Source organism: Penaeus japonicus, unplaced genomic scaffold, assembly GCF_977035675.1.
Source record: "Penaeus japonicus unplaced genomic scaffold, GWHDUDI00000001_assembly GWHDUDI00000028, whole genome shotgun sequence".
Taxonomy (NCBI): Eukaryota; Metazoa; Arthropoda; class Malacostraca; order Decapoda; family Penaeidae; genus Penaeus; species Penaeus japonicus.
The window spans coordinates 21,932,666-21,937,665 of record NW_028234430.1 but is presented as its reverse complement, the minus strand read 5'-3'; the positions used below and the strand labels follow the sequence as shown (position 1 = coordinate 21,937,665).

The 5,000-nt window shown below is 39.4% G+C and overlaps 2 protein-coding genes across 2 annotated transcripts in view; both read left to right on the top strand.

Moving 5' to 3' along the window:
* Positions 1–1,066, top strand: part of LOC122243929 (protein FAM50 homolog) — a 20,592-nt gene extending 19,526 nt beyond the window's left edge. Inside the window, exon 8 of the mRNA XM_043001685.2 lies at positions 1–1,066. This exon is cut by the window's left edge and continues 1,637 nt beyond it. The gene's annotated coding sequence lies outside the window, so the exon portion shown is untranslated.
* Positions 1,067–2,907: 1,841 nt separating this feature from the next.
* LOC122243930 (calcium-activated chloride channel regulator family member 3-like) overlaps positions 2,908–5,000 on the top strand; it is a gene marked incomplete at its 3' end in the record, with an annotated part of 6,829 nt that continues 4,736 nt past the window's right edge. Inside the window, 1 exon segment of the mRNA XM_086553504.1 lies at positions 2,908–3,305.

Genomic DNA, 5,000 nt, shown 5'->3' with positions numbered 1-5,000 from the left:
TCAGAATATGAAAGTGTGAGGAATAGAGGAAGTAACCCTACTATGGATATCCTAGTGAAAGACATTTTGGGGAGGAAGAGGGAGTGGGAAAGAAGGAAAGAGTGTGTGTGACTGAGTGAATGAGTGAAAAATATAGATATTGTGTGTACAAGTGTGAGTGACAGATATTTAATATATGATCAGTACAGAGTATGTACCTGTACTCAGATATTTTTTTAAAGGTATATATGCACATTAGAGGCTGGTGATAATTAATGGTGGGTACTTACTCTATCCACATATGTACTATAAGATTATTTTGTTCAGTTTTGTCTTTTACAAGAGAAAAAGTCAGTATTTTTGTCTTTATTTCTGCATATAGTTTTTTCATAATATTAATGATTTTCAGGGTAATCTAAAAAAAATTGTATTCCATATTTGTCATTTAAAATAAGTTTTAAATGATAATATATTAAGATAGTTGACATTAAACTAATTTAATGGGATATATATTGTATTGTACTGCAAAAAAATCTTAAATTAGAATGAAAAAATGTATATTACTTTCCTAAAATGAGTTACACAAATATTACTATATTACAATTTCTTGGTGCTAAGTTCTTTTCCTAACTCTACCAAATTCTAAGCCCCAGTTTTTTGGTTCAACCAGATCACCAGCAACAGTAGTGCTGCTTTAGACTGCTAATCCCTAGTGCAGTGTTAAGTATTATGCTCACTATATATGTCTGCTGAGATGTTTCCACTGTTCCTTAGACTAAATTTTACAACTTGGATTTTCTTAATAATAGACACAAATACTTTGTCATATTTTAGGCGATTATTATCATCAACCTATAGATTATCAAATAATTGTCATGACTAATCTGCCATCGGTTATCATCAACCAGTCAAGTGCATCTTAGCCTCCATAAAAATGAGTAGAGTGAAGATGAGGTTTGCCCAAGAGAAAGACTTGTGAAATAAACTTTAGAAATTTTCCACACCACTGCCCATTCAATCACCATCGATAATTTTTTTTCCATTATTTTATGGAATTTTTAGTATAATAAAGTGTATGATGGATAGGTTTTCATTATGATGTTTATCATTTTATTTACTTCCCAACCAGACCAGTGTACAACCACTTCATGCTGTAAGATGAAAAAATGATTCATATTTAAATATTAACCAGTCTTACTGAATTTTAGGTTAAATTTAACAGTACACCCAGAACATCTATTTAGGCGCAATGCACCCAGCCATGATCTATTTCAGCGCTGTACACCCATCCTTGCTTTGATGCACCTGTTCTGCACTACCAGTAATGTGTATGTAGTGACTTATTTGGTGCTTCCATCAGTTGCAAGGCACCAATTGAGTAGTGTAAATATAACAACAGTTGATATTTATATGAAAATTACTTGTGAAACCTGATGGCCTGATGTGAACATTGGGTAAGCTTTAAGCAAACCTGGTCCTTACCAAGGATCTGATTCTATGAGAACCAATTATGTAACACTTATAACAATTCTTTGAACCAGACAAAAATATTTAAGTTAAAACATATATATGACTGGAAATGTCAAAGAGAAGGGCAATAGAAAATTTAAGGCTATTTTATTTGTAAGGAAAGGAAGTTTCTTTAAACATTCAAAGATAATCCTACAAAATTAAATCCCAATTCTGTTCCTTCGATTAGTTAATGCTGGCATTAGTGTTGCCCCAGATATGACTAGTGTGCACAGGCTCTAAGGATAAAGGATAAGCCAGATTTGCGGAGCAGATGCTACTCCGGGCTTGTATGCACTGAGGCGAGCCCGCCATGCACAGGTTCATATAAGCCTGGCTTATATATATATATAAAGTGTTTGCTCCGCAAACTAGATTATCCTTATCTTTCTCCCACATAACAGAAATGAGCAAGGACACAGTAGTTTTGAAGGCAGGAATTTATGCTCTCCCTCCCTCTCCCTCCCTCCCTCTCCCTCTCCCTCTCCCTCCCTCCCTCCCTCCCTCCCCTCCCCCTCCCTCCCTCCCTCCCTCCCTCCCTCCCTCCCTCCCTCCCTCCCTCCCCTCCCTCCCTCCCTCCCTCCCTCCCTCCCTCCCTCCTTCCCTCCTCTCTCCCTCCTCTCTCCCTCCTCTCTCCCTCCTCTCTCCCTCCTCTCTCCCTCCTCTCTCTCTCCTCTCTCTCTCCTCTCTCTCTCTCTCTCTCTCTCTCTCTCTCCGCTCTCCTCTCTCCTCTCTCCTCCTCTCTCTCTCTCTCTCTCTCTCTCTCTCTCTCCCTCTCTCTCTCTCCTCTTCCCTCTCGCCCTCCTCTCTCTCTCTCCTCTCCTCTCTCCTCTCTCCTCTCCCTCTCCCTCTCTCTCCCTCTCCTCCTCTCTCCTCCTCCTCTCTCACTCCTCTCCTCTCTCCTCTCTCTCTCTCCTCTCCTCTCTCTCCTCTCTCCCCCCTCTCTCTCTCTCTCCCTCTCCCCCCTCTCTCTCCTCTCCCCCCCCTCTCCCTCCTCTCTCCCTCTCCCTCTCCCCTCTCTCCTCCCTCTCTCCTCTCCTCCCCCTCTCTCCTCTCTTCTCCCTCTCTCCTCTCTCTCTCCCTCTCTCCTCTCTCTCCCCCTCTCTCCTCTCTCCCCTCTCCTCTCTCTCCCTCCCTCTCCCTCTCTCTCTCTCTCTCCCTCTCTCTCTCCCTCTCTCTCCTCTCTCTCGCTCTCTCTCTCTCTCTCTCTCTCTCTCTCTCTCTCTCTCTCTCTCTCTCTCTCTCTCTCTCTCTCTCTCTCTCTCTCTCTCTCTCTCTCTCTCTCTCTCTCTCTCTCTCTCTCTCTCTCTCTCATCGTAGCTTAAAATAATGAGTCACAGTGCAGGCGATGAATCACAATGAATGCGTGCTCTGGACCGATTTTTTAAAAAGAATATAAGTATGAGGCATCGATAAAGAGTGTTGCTACAGCTGGGAAAATACTCTCGATACAATGAGTATATATCTATCCTTACCAAGCCTTACACCTTCTGCCTACAATCATCGAAACGCTCGGCATTATCTACCCACTATTAGCTATTCCAGAGCAATAGATATATAAGGATGACGATTCCAAATCACATGTTTACTGGTGTCCACTTCACAACTTGTGGTACAGTATGGAAAAAAAAAAAAAAAAAAATCTTGTTACTAGTTTGTCACAGAGAGAGAGAGGGAGAGAGAGAAAGAAAGTGAGAGTCCGGAAGTACGACAGCATCTGAGGTTAGTCGTACGAGTTGCTTTCAGTGTGTGTAGTGTCCTGAGCGCAATCGGACGAGTTAGTGTGCTGTATTGTTGACTGAGCGTTATATACCCAGGTAGGTAAAGAAAACCACCTTTTGTTTATATTTTTTAAGAAAATCAAAGGATCTGGCCGCCCTCGATCATTAGCTGGCCTATCCACCATTACTCTGTAATAATACCTACTTCAAAAATTTAACCCATTTACTCAGGAATTGCACATATACATGGCTGTCCACTATGGTTCCTTTCGTTATTTTTTTTTTAACTAGATGGTTCCACCAGCGCTTAGTCACCAATGAATCAATTAGTAGGCCTACCTGACCTCAAATGTTTATCCTATTTCTATTTTTGTTACTATTCTGATTGTTTTTGACGTTATTATGATTATATTATTGATAATGATAGTGATTGAAAAAAAAAGAATTAAATATAGTAAACATTTGAGATCAGGTACACCTGTCAATGAATTTTTGCGTGTTTGCTTGTGAAACGTAAGTGTAAAAAATGAAAAAACAACAACAAAAAAACTGAACAGCGGGAATTGTTTCCTATGTAGCATGTTGCTCAACTTACTCACGCTGGACTGTTTATCCAGAAGTACGTAACTTACTCCTAGTAAAGTTTTCAAGGCGTACGCGTTTGGTGACACAAAGAGAGGGTCTAAATGATCACTGCGGGGCATCAGCACACGAGATGAAAAGGGTTAGAAGCGGTGTCTCCTCCGAAACGATTTATCTTTAGCATTTTAGAGGCATATTCCAAGCGTTCTGGGTTAAACTTTGTTGGCAGGGGGAATGGCGCGGTACAATTGTACCAAAATGGCACATTTTGAAGCTGGTGGAACTGTCATACATTTTAAAATTATGTAATTTTTGGTACAACTTGAATTGTGCGGCAGAATTTTCCTTGTTAACGGTACATATTGAAGTATAGCGTGAATGACATATTAAAAAAAACTCTGAAATTATTTTCTAAAAAGAAAGTAAATGCAAATCTGAAACTGAAGTACATCAATTAATTTTAAGCCTTATTTACGAGTTGCGTAATATGCTATGCTACGTACGTGGAGTGGGACAGGAAAGTACATTTCCTGTCTGATCTGACGCAAGTGCCACCTTGGTCTGGGACAATTCTACACAAAACAATTTTGGAAAAAAAGGTGATAAGTTATCAAGTCATTAGTGATGTTTTAATGGTATTCCTGAAAAAAATATACACATGATAATTAGGTTAATTTTTTTCTAACTACGAGAACAGGATAGACAGTAATCATGATTTTCAGCCATTTTAGATGTTAACGTATTTGTCTTTTCAACAATATGAACTAAATTGAATTCAGCAATCGATGTTTTTACCTTGACGTGTTGATTTGTAAGGATTTTTTTTTCTTTTTTTTGTAAATTAAATTATAACTATCATATTTTCATGAAATAGAAAGTGGCACATGTGGTGGCACATTTTGTATTATTTAACGGTACGAACGGTACATTTTCAATGACGGATACGGTACAATTTGTCTGCCCCCACACATGGCATCGAACCAGGGGAAGGAGCGGCATTTTCCTGACCTTTCGTATCACTCAAAATCCCATGCCACATCTTTGCATCATGCTGACCCGTCTTGTGACACACTTAATTTCCTCGAAATTCTATTTATCAAGGCCCGCATTTTTTTTTTTTATGATTGAATCTTTGCGTGTGTCATCAATTGTCAAAAAAAGAAAAGAAAGAAAAACTAAGTCGAGTATATAAAAAATGTAATGGTATTT